This window comes from Balaenoptera ricei, chromosome 3, assembly GCF_028023285.1.
Source record: "Balaenoptera ricei isolate mBalRic1 chromosome 3, mBalRic1.hap2, whole genome shotgun sequence".
Taxonomy (NCBI): Eukaryota; Metazoa; Chordata; class Mammalia; order Artiodactyla; family Balaenopteridae; genus Balaenoptera; species Balaenoptera ricei.
The window spans coordinates 135,512,365-135,531,433 of NC_082641.1; the positions used below are offsets into that span (position 1 = coordinate 135,512,365).

Consider the following 19,069-nt stretch of genomic DNA (forward strand, 5'->3'; position numbering starts at 1 on the left):
CGGGGCACTTCCTTGGGATAAATGACCGGTTCTTGTCCATGCTGGAAGGGATTGTTGGCCCAAAGCACCATGGGGCCAATGACCCCCTTGCTGGTCATTAATCGTTACTGAATTCCCTGGAACCAAGGTCATTATCGCTAATATAAACTTAAATAAAAATTCCAGAGACATATGGATTTCTTTTAATAGTCTTATTTCTTTTGGTTTTTATAGGGCATTACTATAGAATTAATATTCTATACTTTAGCTCTGTAGTTGGTTTAACAATTGTTCTTGCTTAAAGGAAAGATTTATTAGACATAAAACAAGAAATGAAGGAAAGCAAACAAAAAACAGGAAAGCCTGAGAGGGCCTATTCTGTACCTGGAATTCTCAGAAAGTCATTATCCATGGGACTCACAAGTTTGTTTCCTTGAGGATCTGTCAAAATATTACAATGTTTCTATGAAAGGATTCAAGAATTTCACATTTAAAAATAGCTATAGGTACATGGAATCTTGTTCCTATCCTGAACAAAGTTTGTTTCTCAGTCTCTTATCTCTGCACATAATGACCAAAAAAAAAATTGTTTTCGAGATTTTGTGAGATTCTGATTCCTTTACACTTAAGGGATATCCACTGTATTCTCATACACAAGCACAGGATACCGGCAGAGCATATAATTTCATAGCTTCATTCTGAAGATATTCAGAGTTATTTGGCCTTAAAGGACATTATCCTCCCCAAAAGTACATATATGCTGACAATGAACAATTATTGCCTGAGCATGTGCTATGTGCAACTCACCATATATCTTCATACATATTCCAACATCTAGTCGGCTTCACCTGGAAGCCAAGTCTAAACCAGAAGAATCCGGTTAGACCACTCTGGGATGTCCTATAGGCAGCTTCTGCTGATGGCCTTTTGGGGTTACTATCTCATGTAGATGAAAGTGTCTGTCCATGTGCCTCACATTTTACAAGCCCACAGTTTTCGTTTTACTAGATCCCTTCCCCATCTTGCCCAAGTTACGCTACCAATAAATTTAAATATACCAACTCAATTAGCCTTGTAAGGTACATCATCTAAAGACCTCATCCCAAAGCCGCCTACCTTAATATAAGTCTTAGCAATAGATGTGGGCTGTGCTTACTGCCTTACCTTCTTATCACCTAGCTGATACCTAGGCCAAGGTAATAAAGGAGGAATAAAAGTTGGTTGAGAATACTGCTGGTTGTTTAATGCTAACTGTGAGGTTGCTATTTGTAGTATAGTATGTGATGCCCAAGCAAATGTTTAATAATAAGCTACTGTTCAATGTTACATATAAGAAATGACCAGATTTATAGGAGTATAGAGGATTAGAACCATTGAGAGAGAAGGAATCTTAAAGATCCTAAGTGTCCGATTCTCTCATTTTATAAATGGGAAAAGTGAAACCCAGAGAAGTTGAGACTTGTTGAGGCTCACATATCTAAATAACAGCAGAGGCAGTATTAAAAACCAGGTCTCTTCTCTTCTGGTTCAGCATTCTATACCAGGTTGCTTCTCATTTTCATCATAAATGAAAAATCCAACTTCAGCATGAGCAAGCTAACTTACCAGGCCTATAATAGAACCAAAGCATGCTGGCTCATAACAGAAGGACATTCTTGAATTTGGGTATCTTGAAGATCAAAAATTAGCACAGTAGGGCATTAACCTACACTGAATCTGATGTATAATGAATTACTTCAAATCTTACATTGGGAGTGGGGCAGGGGGCCAGGTGGTGGCAGGAGAAAGATGAATGATTCAATGGAACTGGTGGTGATCTGGAAAAGAGAAAGGGATTCTACACTGAATGCAATGTCTCTAATAAGTGAGTGCCCCGTAAGTGTCATATGGTACCTCCAGGGCAGTCCCCACTCAGGGATGGGGGCTACAATTTATGTCAGACAGTAGATGCTTCATGAACATTTAGTGAATAAATTAACATGCTGGTTCGCTTTTCCTATTTGAGGTCAATGAAATCAATGGGTGTTTGTCCTCATCACCTCTGTGAATGAAAACAAGAATATACCCCATAGTGAAACAATTTTTAATAGGTTTAGCAGGAATATTATTTCTGGGTTCCAACATCCAAATATTTGGGAGCACAAGCAAATCCAGCTTTTTTGTTTATGATAATTTGGGAACAAGAAAAGAAGATATATCTTTTTTCATCTTTTTTAAACTAGGGCATGGACCCTAAATAACCAGATAGTGGATGCAGGAAAGAAAGACATAGCTCTTGGCTACATGCAGTCACAGAGCCTAACCAAGACAGAAAACCTAAAATGCTTCCAAATCAGCCCAATCATTTATGCAGGCCAGATAGGCGTAGAATTCAGAGGCTGAGCTATTTGGTGCTTCCTCCTTTCCCCCATACCTTGAAGAAGTACAAAAGCTGCTGATTACCCACCCCTCACCCCCAGCTTACCTGGTGAATCCCCCTTTGCCTTTTGGAATTACTCTTTGGCAGCTCGGCTTCAGACTATGTCAGGGGCTACTTGTCTCTCTCAGCATCACATCCCAGACTTCTGCCCCTCCTTGGCAGTTCAAAAGGTGTGACAAACCTGCTCAGGCAACACTCTACACAAAGGGAGTTTTGAGCAGGGAGAAGTTCAATGTCCTTTTTTTTCCCCTTTCATTATGATTTCTTCCGATTTATATTCTATAATAATGCATTTCCTTTATTATTATTTCTGGAAAGGACAGTTTATTAAATTTGTTTAGGTTTAAATATAAGATAATTTTTAAATTAGGACTTACTTTGGAAATTGCCAAGTTCTATATTTATGTATGTCAGTACCTTCCAGACAAAGATAATAGAGACAACTGCTCATGATGAGACATCTAGAAGAGAAAGAACTTTTCTAAAATTCCTGCTGAAAGATGACTATTGATGAAATATAAACAGAAAATGCTATTTTTGCATAGTGTTATGACATAGCGTGAACAAGCACAGTTGCAAATGAATGAAATATGTGAGTTTTTAAAAAATAAGTAATATAATATGATGGGATATTCTGTGCTTCCTCCTCCCCATGACTGTTATAATTTCTTAGAAACAATTTAACACGTGCTCCTTGTATGTGTGGTGCGCCATGCTGGGCCTTGTTGGAGATACCGAGCTCACAGGTTTCCTTGGACCCAAACCCAGAAAATACAACTTATACCCTTCCCTGAGGCTGATCTCCCACAAGGTGAAATGGAGAGCAGAGCAGGACCCAGATGGCCCAGGGTAGTAGCAGAAAAGCCACTGGAATCAGAGCCAGGGACTTGGCTTAAGGTCCTGGCTCTGAGGCTAATTAGATCTCTGGGCAATGTTACTGAGCTTCTCTTGCCCCCAGCTTTCTCATCTGTAAAATGAAGGGACTGGACTGTAATCTCTGAGAGTTCATTCAGCTCAGATAGAAATCTCGTCTCTTCCTACAACAACCTGGATTCCTCAGAAGACCTGCCCTTGAGACCTGGGTAGCTTATTGATTAGCTTGATGAAGCTAAACTATTCATTCTCCATCTCCAGGAAATGGGTAGAAAACCCCCTGCTTATCTCACAGGGTTGCCACGGGAACTAAAATGATGTAGGCCAAAGAGTAGGAACGTAAACTGCAAACAGCCAAACCCATGTAAAATTTTTCTTTCATTCCCTCAGAGAGGTAAATGAGTGATAGAATTAAAGTGTTAGCCTTCCCAAAGTTATATATGTCTTAGTAAAGATCAAAAGATCTTAGCTAAAAGGATGAGGCTCTAACAGTAGAATTCCCAGCATCAGCCAGAGTTGGGTGGGAAAACCTTGCCTGCCATCTTAAGAGCTCTGCAAATATTCCTTATTGTTTTTAAACCCGGCTGTTTAATCAAACCTCAAGGAGACATTTCTGGTGGAGCTCACAGACTTGCCCAAACTACAAAGGATATCTAAACGGGGCAGGTGAAAGGGGGAGGGAGTCAGTAACTACATGTTTTGCTAATGAATAAAGATCCTGCATTTCATTGCTGGAAATTCTCATGTTATTTTAGGCCCATCAGCAGAACATAAAGCAAGCTTAATACACCATAGGATGCAAAAAATTCATAGTGGTGGTGCATACCCGACATGTCCCCAACTGAAGGGGACCCTTGGGAAATAGTCTACCCACAGACCTTCTTGAAACCAGACAGATGAAGCTGTCTACTAGAAAACCGAGATTCCCTTTCACTTTTCCACAAATTACAAAGTTGTTTGTGGGAGTCCCCGGAATCATTTATAACTGAGAACAAGAGAAGCCACCTTCAAACTCCAGTTTCAATAGACCTGAAATCCTCCTGGAACCCAAAGCATCTACACCGTTTGGCATCCCCGGAGAATATCAGCAAGAGATAAAACTAATCCAACCCAGTGGATTAGTGAAGGGCCACTGTAGAGCTTGGGCTAATTTCTTAGTAACATTCAGCCCCTGTCACAAATTTTCCTTCTGTGCCATTTCCGTGTACCTTAGAATTTGATTTCGTAATTCATACCCCGTTTTAAATTCCCACCTCTAAGGGAGCCTATAAGGAATACTGCCATGCTTGTGTCAAGGATCTTACAAACAGTTACATGGAAAGGACTGAGGTAAAGTTTCTTCTTCCCAGACTGGTGGGGCTGCATGCCTGGCTTATATGACCTCCAAATCCCCAATGGACACTCAAAGAACATGGCCACTCTGACCACAGTAGCCGCCACTTCAGTCAGCCCCCCTCAAACAACTTACGTCTAATTTCTACAATACCTAGGTGGCAAATGAAGCCCAGTGGGTACTTGTAGATACCCACTTACTTGTAAACCAAAGCTTGCTAAAACCACCGTGTCTGGGAAACTGAGCCATTCCCAGGCAATCTTCTCTGAGCAGCAGACAGAAATAAAAAGACTTGGGAAAAGGAGAAACAGACATGAAATGTAACACAGTTTCCTGAAATTCAGTATACCAGACTTCCATGACATGTCAAGGAATCAGAGCTAATTCCACCCTGATTATCTGGGGTATGTCATTATTAATGTTTCAGGAACATTTTTAAGCCACTGTCTATCAGCAATTTGATGAAAGAAAAAACTAACACCTCACAAGAAATGTTGAGAACACCGTGATCTGAAAGAAACTACTATTGGTAAACTAAACAGAACTCTAAATAAAGAAAATTACTGCTGTTAAGACGTACTGTTCTGAGAATTATCAGGAAGAGTACCGAAACACTAACACTACTGTATATAAGAAATTATTCAAGCACGCATTTGCGTAATTCTGCATTTTAATTTAACCCTTTGAAACATTAATCAAACCATGGCTAATTATAGGAATTAAGGAATTAAACGATGGAATCTTCTAAAAGATATTATTTAAAAGGCAGTTTATACAATTACTTGTATAGATGTTTGCTTTAAAGAGGAAAACAGTTCTACTGTAATGAAAAGGGTCTTAGAAAATTAAATTAACAAGGGGGGACCAGGCTGATATGAAACTAAATTAGCATCAAATGCAAATTACAGGGTACTTAATGGTAGAAACAGGTGCAGAGAAGAACCCTAAATGAGATAAATGAATAAAACATCCCTCTCCACAAATGTGGAAGCTGACACAAAGTCAATGATATGAATAATTCAGCAGCCTCCACACTGCTGTTGAGGTCAGCCTGCCCTGACCTTTGAAACAGGAAGTAAAATTCAGTTCAAATTTGAGTGACTGGAAATATAACAGTTATTTGTTTTTTATATTAAAAAACCCACAGAATTTTTTAAAAATACAGATAGAGGAAATACACAATAGAATTACAGTTTGAACTAAGGGGATATTACATAATCAAAGTAGTTGGTAAACAAAGAAACAAAAAAATCATTAGGTAAGATTTTCCACAAACCATGTTTCCATATGGAAATCCTAAAAATAAAACAAGTAAAAGCACATATATCAGTGTTCAGCTTACGGATCAAACTCCCTGTGAGAATAAATTTCTAAATTTTTATCCTTTCTTCACATTATTTTATTGTGTTAATGTCAATGTAAACAATTTTAAAAGCATGTTATAATTTTTTTAAAGTAGCCATATATTTTTATTAATAATGCAAAGTAATCTCTCACTTTTGTAAGACAAAATTTGGTTAAACTAGATTTTTAAAAGCCTTTATGAAGCTGCTCTTTTTTTTAATCCTTCAACCCCTGATTTAATAAACGTTGCATCCCCAAAATTAGGTTATCTTATAAAAATGCAACCCAGGTTCAAAAACAAATCATTCCCATAAGTGAATATCTACTGTGGTTTTACGTGTCTTTTATGCTTTTTTTCCCCTTCTTTGTATGCTTCAAAAGTATTTTGTACAGTTAACTGTGAAAGTACTTTCCTTATTTCAAATCGAATCTGGTGTTGCTAGAGATTAACATGGTATGACAACCAACCAATTTCTACAAGCTAGAAAGACAGCAAAATATATATGGTATATCACCCTCATCGTTATTTTACAGGATGGCATAAAAGATGTTTGATAATAGCGGTTATCTCTGCCCTCCAATTGGTTCTATTAATGGGACCCACAACTTGGCTATCTACCTTTCATCTATCTACTGTGCTTGTCAGATGAAAGATTATGTTGAAAGAGGAGCTTAATTTTATTTTCTAGATTTAGAGAGAGTTAAAGTTACACACACACACACACACACACACGGCATCTATGAGAAGTGGTAAACTAGTATACAGTATAATTACCACAGGAGGAAGTTTGAGATGTACTCCTTCTAAATCCAAGTGTTCGTTCGGCAGAAGCAAATTAAAGACGTGGGGTGTGTTTTTTTAAAAATTATTATTATTATCTTATTGGCTAAATCACTCCTCTGTCGACATTTAATAAAGGGTGATACACCAAACACTGCTGATTTGGGGCTTGGCGTAATGACCGACCTGAGTGAAGGTTTGTGTACAAAGTGGCTCCCCATTAAATAGGGCCCTGTGGAAGCAGCTGGTTCTCATTTTGAAACAACCGGTTTCTCTATCCCCAAGTGCTAAAGAAAATAATCCCTGCCATCTATGACTACACACTTTCACAGAGGCAGCAATGAGAATTTGATTGTGGAGATAATTAAAGTCATTCCTGGAACTTCCAAGAAAAAAAAAAAAGGAGGAAAGAGGTGGGATTGAAAGAAAGAATAGTCAATGACAGTGTTTAAAATTAAACTATGACAAATCATCTGGAGTGGAGAAGGAGGAGGAGGGATCCCCGCCCTTCACGGAATTCGGTGGAAGCAGCTCTCTTTTCTCTCCATGCTGCAGCTCCAAGGGGAGGCTGAGATGCCATTAGTCAGGGCCACAGCCCCCAGTGTCCGGCTTGGACGCCGAAGAATCAAAACACAGCCGGAGAAACTCCTTGTCAATGATGGCATATCACGATGAGATTTTTTTTTTTAAGTTTCAATCTTAAGTAAAATAGTCGGGGAGGAATCCATCTGGATTCTAGAACAAATAGTCATTCCGGCTGATCTGAAACATTGACATTATTTCAACATTAAGAGAAAACAAAAAAGCTTTGAAGAGCTTATTTTTTGTGTTTTAATACTGTGCTGCCCTATAAGAACCTATGCTCCGACAGCCTGATAGCCTGAATGACACTCGACTGAAGCTACATTCCCCGAACGCCTACAGATTTCATGGGCTTGGGGAAAACTAAAATATGTGTAATCTATCTGTCTGCACTATCTGCCTTTAACAGGAAGAAGAGAGGGGCTCAATGAGGACAATCCGAGGCCTCCCAATTAACCTGATTAGTTCAGCACGTTGCTCTCATGAATGACACCTTATCTTGAAAATAAGGGAGAACTTCCTTCCTCAAGAATGCGCAGGAGCCCCCAAAGCCACAAAGATGCAGCCTATCAAACAGTGAATGGCCTCTGCTTCTTCCCCCTCTTCCCAGCTCGCACACAGGTCAGGGAGACCAGCAGACACAGCGCCTGATTGGATTTTGTGTCCTAAGGACAGGAGGCAAGCTCCCATCTGCCCAGGTGGCCTTGGAGAAGGCTGGGAAAAGGGATGCCCTGTGGGCAACTTCAAGCCCCTTCTTTCAGAGTCAACCAGGCACATGATGGGATTGGGGTGGGGGACGGGGGGTTGGAGGGAGGGGGGAGATTCATTAACCCTTCAATCACCAGAGTAGCACATCAATATTATACCTGCCTGAAAGAAAAAACAGTGAACTCTTAAGTCTTCTAACGTTATATAAAACAAAGGCACTGCTGAAACATGTTACCTAACACTGATTTCACATTTGATATAATAATGGGAGATTACCAAGTTGCTATACAAAAATAAAGCTTTCCCCCCACACTCTCTGAAATCTGCTTGCTTGCAAAGGATACTGTGTGTGTGTGTGCGTGTGTGTGTAAATTCACATTATCGTGTGTAACAGACATACTAGTTAACAGAATATATTCTTGAAAATGTGCTTTGTGCGAATGTCAACAGCAGGGTTTTTCACTTGTCTGCTCTGTGATTTACTTGATCAATTAAACAGGCAATGAGAGGATTTGCATGGTAATCGTGTGAAGATTAACATTTTTAAGTGTAACAAATTTAATATTTTATCTTACATTTTCTGTTTCTCAACATTCTTTAATGGCAGTGCCTTTTCACTTTATTGTGTAGTTATAACAAGCCTGTCTTTAGGCAGAGAGATGAGACCACCAGATTCAACAACTCCATTTCTAGTTCCATTCTTTCATTTCACAAAAACATACTCTAAGCACCTGCTACACAGCAGTGAGGCAAATGTGCTCAGTGCTGGGGATACAGCAGCAACCAATACACGCAAACCACTGCCCTCTGGGGTTTACAGTCTACCTCCTAAAGAGTTTATCAGCCTCAGCAATACCAGAGGGAACTCAAATCAGAATTTCACAGCTGGAAAGCATCTTAGAGATCTTTTCATTCCAGCCCTTTTTAAAAAAAATAACAGCCACCTTCTATTGAATGTGATTTATGTGCCAGGCATTGTGCTAAGTGCTCTCCATGCATTATCTACTTATTCCTCACCACAACCCTATAAAGTAGGAACTACTACTCCTATCCCGGTCTTACAGATGAAGAAACTGGCGCTTAAAGAAGTGAGGCGATCTGACCGCAGCCCGAAGTTAACACTGGCAGAGCTCAGATTTGATCCCAGGCAGTCTGACTCCACAGCCTGTGGTCTTAACCAATGTGTAGACTGCCTCAGAGGAGTGCAATAAAACCACGGAGTTTGCCCAAGTTCAATACCACTGAGTAAGAGCTAATAGGCAACTTTGAACCCAGGGATATTTTTCCTCTGCACCATGATCTCTATCTATCTGAAATAACATTCTCCTATTTTTTTAAAAAAAATCAATATATTCTTTTCTACACTTACTATTCCAGTTTTTTTTTTTTTTTTTCAACTCTGAGGCACTAAAAGCTCCATGAGGGAAGGAACCATGAGTGTCTTATTCACTGTTATATCCCCAACCCTGAAGACAGTGCATGGCATATAGTAGACGCTAAATAAATATTTGTGGAAAGAAAAAAAAATGAGTAACTCCTCACCAAGAGGACTTAGTCACCATGATAAACTTCAGTAAGGTAATTTTGCTTATTAGAAAATACCATGGCGGGCTTGCCTGGCGGCGCAGTGGTTGAGAATCTGCCTGCCAATGCAGGGGACACAGGTTCGAGCCCTGGTCTGGGAGGATCCCACATGCCGCGGAGCAACTGGGCCCGTGAGCCACAACTACTGAGCCTGCGCGTCTGGAGCCTGTGCTCCGCAACAAGAGAGGCCGCGAGAGTGAGAGGCCCGTGCACCGCGATGAAGAGTGGCCCCTGCTTGCCGCAACTGGAGAAAACCCTCGCACAGAAATGAAGACCCAACACAGCCAAAAATAAATAAATAAAATAAAGAATTAAAAAAAAAAAAAGAAAGTACCATGGCAATCATCACATTAAGAATAACAATCCATATGGAATATATCATGTTCAGATTGCAAGAGCTGCCTGATTTCAAGCACCTAATTTGTGCCGAACTCTGTGCTAGGTATTTTAACCCACACAATTCTTCAAAATTGAGATGATTTTCCCATTTCAAAGATGAAAAAAACTGAACCCCATGAGGCTCAGGTATTGGGAATTAATAGTGGAGGGATTTGATTTTCTGCCAATGGACTCCAAATTCTAGGCCTTTTCCATTATACTCTGCCTTTTCCCAGGTTTCTCTTTGGATTAGTGCCTGTTTTTTCCCCTAGTGAAACACACAATGGTTTACTCATCAAATTAAATGAGGACACAAGAACTCAAATATTGCTCTAGCAATGGGTACAACAATTTATGTTATATTATTACTATTATTTTTAATCCCAGAGGTTAAGTGCCAGATCTACTAAGGAAACTGTTTAGGTAAAAAGGTTTAGATTGATTCATGCAAAGGATGAAATGTGGATACCAAGAAAAATAAATGAGGCTACATGAAATACTGAAAACAGTATTTTATTTCAGCTGCGCAATTGAGAAGGAAAAAGATCAGGCTGAGAGCTAGGACACCGATTTTCTAATCACTTGCTTTGTCACTAAAAAAGTTCCTTCAGCTGTGTGCCTCAGTTTACATGTGTGTAAAATGGAGTTAATTTGTGCCCTAACATTTGTGTGAAGAGAATTCTCTGAAATACTACCCCTTAAAGGTCACCAATAACTTTGCAAGTTCCATTCAGATGTAAGTTACTATTAAATTCACAATGGTCAGGCATTTTGTTTGTTTTGTTTTAAGGTGCTCATAGGCCAGGATTCAGACGCTGGTCTTCAAGAAAACATGCCGGATGGCCAGAAGAGGACATTCCTACTCCTATAGCCGCAGAAAGAAGTACTCAATTTTTTGAAAGATATTCTGAGATGTACGCCATACACCTGAGATTAGAATCTGGCTTTAAGAAAAAAAGACCGTGTAGCAAATACAAGTTTTCAACATTGTAATAGCTTCAAAGATAACTCTTAACCAACTTTCTTTTCTAAAAAACTTCCTAATAAATAAAAAAGAGACATCTCATTTTTCATCTTTGTTTTTGTCTTTGTAACAAGTGTGTGTGTGTGTGTGTGTGTGTGTGTGTGTGTGTCTGTGTACATGTGAGAGGAACCAAACCTGACACAGGTCCAGGGTTCTTCAAACTAACTTTTCCTTTTGTGAGGGGACTTCAACCAATAGTGCATCCAAGACTATCAAAAATGATGCCTTAAGATACTACTAACAGATCAGAATACTAATGAATGGAAAGCATATTCAAAATAGGGGGAAGTTATTGTTCTACTGAACAATGATAAATAAATTGCAAGTAGCATGATAGTCTGATCTTTAGACAGAAAAAAAAAAAAGCTTTAGTCAAATCATGGTTGCTTTGGGAAGGTGGAGGGCAAACAGCCTCTGACCATTAGCCAAGTTGTCTGCCTGCACTCTGCTGCCTCAGTCTCACCTCCAGCCTGTGTAGAAGGCACCGTCCAGCACAGGCAACACTTGGGGCACAGCAGGGAGCAAGGTCACACAAAAAAGCAGCAGCTACCATCATGGAACAAGATATCCTGATCTTTCATTTTGATCATTTCCAATTCATTGATTAAAAAAGAAAAGAAAGGGCTTCCCTGGTGGCGCAGTGGTTAAGCATCCGCCTGCCAATGCAGGGGACACAGGGTCGAGCCCTGGTCCGGGAAGATCCCACATGCCACGGAGCAACTAAGCCCGTGCGCCACAACTACTGAGCCTGCGTTCTAGAGCCCACGAGCCACAACCACTGAGCCCGCACGCCTAGAGCCCGTGCTCTGCAACAAGAGAAGCCCCCGCAATGAGAAGCCCACACACCGCAACAAAGAGCAGCCCCAGCTCTCAGCAATTAGAGAAAACCCGTGTGCATCAGTGAAGGCCCAATGCAACCAAAAATTAAATAAATGAATAAAATAAAAATAAATAAATAAATAAAAAGAAAAGAAAAAGTTATTTCAACCTGGAAATGCCATGTCATGAGTGTTCATACCCTACAGAAGGGCTCTTCTGACCTACTCACCCACTGCCCCACCAGATGTAGAGAGTATCAATATTTGGTCAATCAAGCAGAAAATGAGCAAAAAAAAAAGTTCTTGAGGGAGTCTTGATATTGATTAAAGGGGCATTTTTTTAAACCACCATAACGTTGACATGAACCAAAATTTGAGAATCTTGCCAAAACACTATACGATACATATAGTGACCATGTCCAGATTAAAAATGCACACGTGCAATGTGATTATTATTTTCTCTTTTTTCCCTCTCCTGGCATGGAAAGTGTTAAAGAAAACAATAAAAGGACAAGTTAAGTGTACAGGGTAGGATTTACTGGCATTTACTTTTAATCTATGGCCCTTCACTCTGTAGCTTATCGGGCCTCTGTCAGTCCTTTTTCCTCCTTTATATCTCATGAGGAGCCCCCCCATGCTGCTACTGAGAGACAGAGCCCAAGTGTCTATAAGCTTTTTGTCAGGTAAAAAGAGAAGAAAAAGGAAAGGAACAAGAGGAAAAGCAAAGCTAAGAGGCATCTATTAGATGTCACTAGGCTTTTGTATTCATGTCAATGATTCAGGATTAGAGTATTTGAAATAATCTTATTGAGAGGAATCAAAAGGCCCACCGAGTGAGAGGCTGCTCTGTAGCATATGGCAAAGGCACGAACAATATCTTATTAAAGATGTGTTGGCTAACACTATTACTTTATATTATATTACAAAACTATTGTGCCTCAAACAGTTAGCAGGATGGTATAGTTACCGAGTGCCATTTTAGAGGTTATTGTGTGGGATCAAGCTATATAATTTGCCAGCTTTTCTAGTTACATCTTTCCAAGTAGGGTTTGGAGGCAAGTTTGGACCTGGAACCAAGCACTTCACCTTCAAAAATAAAAATCCCCAAAGCACACTGAGGATCACTCTGTTCCCACTGAAAGTGGAATATATATTACATGGATGAAACACCAGTGGCATTCTCTTCCCCAGAACCAGTTTCATTAAGTTTGCATCATTTACCATATGTGACCCCCTCTCCCCCCATGAAAAATATGCAGGGTTTTTTTTTGGCTTGATTCCCCTCCTCATGAAAAATACACACACACACACACACACACACACACACACACACACTCAGCTTCACACGTTAGTAGGGTTAAGGCAATTAAAATTCTATTACAATAAGTACTGTAACGTTAAAACCTTCATTTACCTCTGGACAAAGGCTTGTAACTGGAGAAAGAGTTTGCGAGGGAGATTTATCTCCATCTACACACACCTTTAAAGGCAGCAAGCAACCAAAGACAAACCTGTACTGTTCACCATATTTCACTGATTGCAATTGGAGTATTTAGGTCACTTTTATATTGTCCCGGATGGTATACAATTACACGGTTTGTAAAGGGAGGGATGAGATGGTGGGAGGAGAGAGAAGGAAAAATTAATGGTCTATTTCAGATAATACCTGATGCAAATTAAAAAGACCAAAATGCCATCTCTTTATATGCATGAGCCTCTAAACAGAGTTTTTAAAATCTGGTCAATTTTTATTAAAGAGTTTGGTCAGGTGCTTGAAGTAAGGAAAAACAAGTAAAATTTATCAATGGAGAGTTGCATTTGGGGAGGGATTTGGGTTTTTTTCCCCATTCTAAGCAATTTATTTCAGAAAAGTAAAAGCATATTTAATATAATAATATATTCTCATCACAAACTGTGCAAAGTTGTTAGATGACACACAGAGGAGTTTGTAGTGCTTTTCTGTATTTTTCCAGAACTGTTACAAAAACAAAGTTATGATGACATGGGATTTTAAACCCACACCATGGGCTGACACCCAGGCCAGTTACACATATGAACTGTTGATTCTCTGAAGCTCCGTTAAATACATTTCTTGGAAGTTGCTGCCATTATTTCCTTTACAGGAAAAACACTGTTGTTCATTATACGGTGTCTGCAGTAGTATTATACCATGTAAAAGTACTTTGCATTATGATATATTGTCAGCATATTTGCAATCCATTTGAACGTATTCTGGTTGTGTATTTGGGAACAGCTGATAGCAAATGGAATATAGACTGCTATTAGCTGATTGTATTCATTATTTTCTTTTTTTTTTTTTGTATTCGTTATTTTCTTATCACAGTAGCAAACTGCACACAAGTGTACAGGCTAATCTCACATTCAGAATGGTATTATCTGATATGTGATAAAATTTAGAATGATAGTCTCTCACATAAGTCTCAACGCTAATAATCACATATGAATTCCCACTGAGAAAACAAATGTTTAAATACGGTAGGATTAATAAACAACCATAAATTCACGCTCAGTGTCAGCGCTGGCTTTTCACTTTTGGAAAAACATAAACCTCTCAAACCAACCAAGAGGACAGCAATTATCCTGCCTGCGGCAATTTTAAAGGGTGAATTCCTCCTCCTTTTATTTTAATGGAGCATTCAAAGTTAGGAAATCAGGCAATATAAAAGGCGTATCAGAAATCTGAGAAATGCATTGATACCTCTGGTTCCTTGAGCCCCAGATAGCTGTTTGTGTACCTTAGAGACTGATTATGTTTAGTGGTTGGTCCTTCTAAAAACTGATGAAGACCAAAATAATGAGTTGAAGGGTCAATGAAATAAAGCCATGAAACTCTAAAAGCCTCATCTGCAACTTTAATAAAAGTATGTTTATGTTCATGTTAGTTGAGGACATTTTTTACAGAAAATAAAGGAAAAATTTTTAGTGAATTTTTGGATTTAAGTTTGATTATAAAGGACAGGGAAATCATTTACTGTCGAGGGAAACTGATGCCTTCACCATCTTAGGATTGTAGATCTAGGAATTAGAATATAGCCCACCCTGCTCAATGTTTAAAAAAAAACTCAATTATATTCTAATTCTAAAGTTTTACTATTGTTTTCCTATTATACAAATGAACATATATGTTACATAAACACATCAGGATCGATTTAATCAAGAAATTAGCTTGGTGATAAGACAACACTGTGCTTTTCTGAAAAGTCCTATTACAGCATTTAAACCTCTTAGATGAAGAATGGATCTTAAATAAAATTGTTTCTCTGAACAACCCTGACGTAAATCAACAGGTAAAATGGCCATTCCAATATTTTCACTCCTGAACATTCTATTTCAGACAACAATCATAAAGAAAACCCGTTTAGTGTCACCTAAGTGAAAGTGATCTAGTTGTGAAAGATCTTTAGAAAATCCTAGAAAAAAACAAATATACACTTCTTTTGTTCTTTTTAGGAGACCCTTGGGTAAGTGTGGCCTGAAGAGCTAATTCCGAACAGGCTATATTCTTCATGTTACAAAATTCATGTATTTTTTTTAAATGTTGCATGTCAGGACTTACATCTCAAATGTAGATACAGAGATTCCTATAAATGGAAAAGAAAGACAAATCTGTTAAAGCTGCAATAAGCAAACCCAAAATCTTTAGAGGGATATTAGTTGGCAGGCTTTAAAAATCCATGTTTTTAATATTGGCCGTGAGGGACCCAAAACTCGCCAGTTACTCAGGCCACATTATATCCCGAAAGGACTATGTCTAAATTCACACAAGACAGGAGAAGATAATTTGAGGAGGAATTTCATCCTTTATTATTTCTATCTATTAAAAGAAAACAGTCCGCTTGTCAACTCTCATGATCCACAGCACAAAGAAATGAAGAATTGGGCTCTTATGTTCTCCCTTTATTTAGTGATCCAACTATTTCATCAATCACACTGATCTTAAATTGAAAAAACAAACAAACAAACAAGTATTGAGCCATCCCCTATCCTGCCCTACTAGAAGTAAGTGACACAAATCTGGCCGGAAACTTTAGGGCTCTATGGGAAAGGAATCCTATAGCATACTTCGGAGAAAGAAATGTTTTTGTAAGACCATCTGTATTCATCCATGTCATTGCTCAAAGGAAAATAAAGAGTTTTGTGAAGCAAATCTAGAATGCACAGTAATCCTAACTAACTAGATAAGGAATAACAGTCTGTACACTTAATATATTCAGTTCAAGAATTTATAAATAAGTTTCCACATACAAAATGGAAGTTTTTTTATGAATTCAGAAAAACTGGGTTCCCAATTCAGACTACCCTATGTGACTTTTGTCATTATCATCTTTTCTGATTCTTACAAAGTAAACCTAATTAAGAACCTCCCTCATTAGTCTTCCAGAAAAATTAGCCCAGCTTATGCTAATTACTCCTGCAAAATTTAATAAACTCGTTGAAATGGGAATAGCCTAATGAGGTTTTATTTATTGAACTAAGATAACTCCAAGGAAAAAGGTTAGGACACAAGGATATCCAATGTTTTAATAAAACTACAATTTATTCAATTTCTAAACATGAATTTTATTGCAAACCTTTTAAATTCAAATATGAGTTGCTATATGAATATGTTAAATCAATCTCCACCTTAATCCAATAACTGCAAGTCATTTTTTGCTTTTTACTTTAACAATAATTACCACACATAGCCCTTTACCTCAACGATAATGAAATTTGCTGTTATTAGTTCCTGGTCATCAGCTATTAAACATAACACATTTGACTTTTCCCATGTCTACACAGCCCAGATATCTAGATCATTAGGCACAGCCTGGTTTTTTATAATTCTCAATCAAGCCATTTGGCATTAGGCAGAAATACAACCTGGCAGTCAACTCCAGATGCCCACTTTGTACATTTACAGAAATTTTCCTCCAAACTTGTTTGAAGTGACTTGACAAATTGTCACAATCGTAAAAAGAGTTGGGGTCGTATTTTTCTTACTTTGTCACACGTTATTATAAAAGAAGAAAGTAGAAACACATTTTCTAAATCACAGTATATAACTGCTGATTTTGTTAATTCCACTTTTTTGATACAGTATGCCGACCTGATGTCCCCAAATCACCGGCAGCAAAAAATACAGCCAAAATTTATCACAGAAATAGCTTACCCTGTACCATTGCCGTATGACCAGAAAGCCTCTTCTATCAATCCTATAAATAGTTTTCCTGAATAACCACTGCTAAAAGTCTTTTGACTGATAAAAATAGCACTGTTCTTCCAAAATCTGAAGGACAAGCAAAGGGAACTAAAAATTATTGGTGCCCAAAAGGTGACTGCGTGTTAAACCGATGCTAAATCCTAACACAAGGATTGCCTGTACCCTCAGCTCTATAATTGCACGTTGTATGCATCTTGTAAAAACAGTTACTATTGCTACTGAATGCAGGCCCCATAACCTATTTTTACAAAATATGCAGGGATTCGCATCCATAAATCTGAAAGCAAATCAAACCCTAAGCACGTAACACAGATATTATGCAATCGGTAATACAGAATCAAATTGGAAACTATGAAATTCAAACACGGTTGTCATCATTTTTTTTTCCTTTGCAGCAATTTTATGGAATTGAAAAATCTTTTCTATTTTGCCCTTCCTTGTGTAAGTTCTTTTCCTGTTGTTATTCTCTTCGTTTGTTGTTAAAAATGGAAGTTTCACATATCAGCACAGACAGGACTGGAGCTTTTAAAACCTTTGGCAGACTGAAGGACAAATAAATTCTGAAAACTCAGATGCAAATAAAAATAGCTAAATGGGGTTGTGCATATCAGCTGGCATCACTGCTTGAAAAGACGGTTCATGGGAGACAGTGGCAACAGCCAGCAAATAAACATATGTTGGGACTCATGCAGATACCCTGGGTTTCAGCCGTTTTTCAAGAACTCCTCTCTTAAGAGACCAAGATTGGCCAACACCGTTTTCTACTTTGTCAAACCAAAAAAGAAAAAATGAAAAGGATAAATGTCATGAGTAATATCTCTAAAGCCACCGACAATATAAAGTGCATACTTATTTTGCCTAAATTGTTTGAACTACCCCAGCCAAGGAAAGGTTTTAAGTACCCTACTGGGACAGATGCAAGGCGGCAACAATAGAAGCCACACTAATGCAATCCAGGTAACACAATCCTGTTTCAAAAACACGGGCCGGGCTAATTACAGCGCTGCTGAGTCAAGTTTCTTATGCCATCGCAACCCACAGAAACAGGTCAAAATCAAATGTTATTCAAACCACAGTCATATCAACCTTCTATATCAGAGTCACGGCTTAAAACCAAACGAAGAACTTAAAAGCTTAACCCATTCAAAAGCAAAAAAAGTGTTTTCATTGCGGATGGCAAAGTAAGGTTCTTCTCATCATCTGAACCAAAAGAAACTGTGTGGCAGAACCAAATGTTGATAGTTTCAAAGTTTGGGGGAATATTTGGGCTGGTCCTTTGATCAGAACACTTTCTTTTTGATAGAAGAGTAAAATCTGCTTAAAATAACAAATGGCATTTTGAAGAGAGGTATTTAAGTGAAACAAACAACATAAAGGTTATATTTATTTTTTATCTTATTCATTTAAAGATTTATCTGCCATTGCAGAAAAAAGAAATTACATAATGGCATGTCTGCTTTTGTAGATAAACATGCTATGCTAATTCCATAGGCAGCACACAACTTCATTACACACTAAACCATTGATGTTTTTAACTTTGAATCAAAGATATTAATCCTCACGTATCAAGCAAAGATGTATGTCTTTGGTGAGTATTAGTGAAAGATAGTTAGTTAAAATATCTGATTGAAATGTAAGTTTTATAAAGCTACTTGGCAATCAAAATTGGGTTTAAGCCTGAAGAATCACATAAGTCAAAATCAACAACCAATGTTTTGTCACAAATTACAATAAAGCAAACACTTTTTCAGTCAACTGAAAAATGACAGAGCAAGCCTCCAAAAAGTAAAGAATTGGAAAGACAGATGGGTGGGTGGGGCAGGGGAGAGGTGTCAAAAATCATTATTACCAAACCCCAAAAGGGACTTTTGTTCAGCTGTTGATTTCCTCAATGAGGGATCAGTCAGTCTTACCTGTAAGACTCTTCCAGCTAACGGAGGGTGCTAGCTCTTGTCCTAGCTGACAACTGACAGTATCTATAAACCTTGAGGCCATTTAACTCCCAATGAGTAATGCTATGTAACA

At 38.4% G+C, this 19,069-nt stretch overlaps 1 protein-coding gene across 7 annotated transcripts in view; it reads right to left on the reverse strand.

Annotated features, from left to right (window-relative positions):
- EBF1 (EBF transcription factor 1) overlaps positions 1–19,069 on the reverse strand; it is a 393,446-nt gene that overhangs the window by 349,535 nt on the left and 24,842 nt on the right. The gene's annotated exons all lie outside the window — the stretch shown is intronic.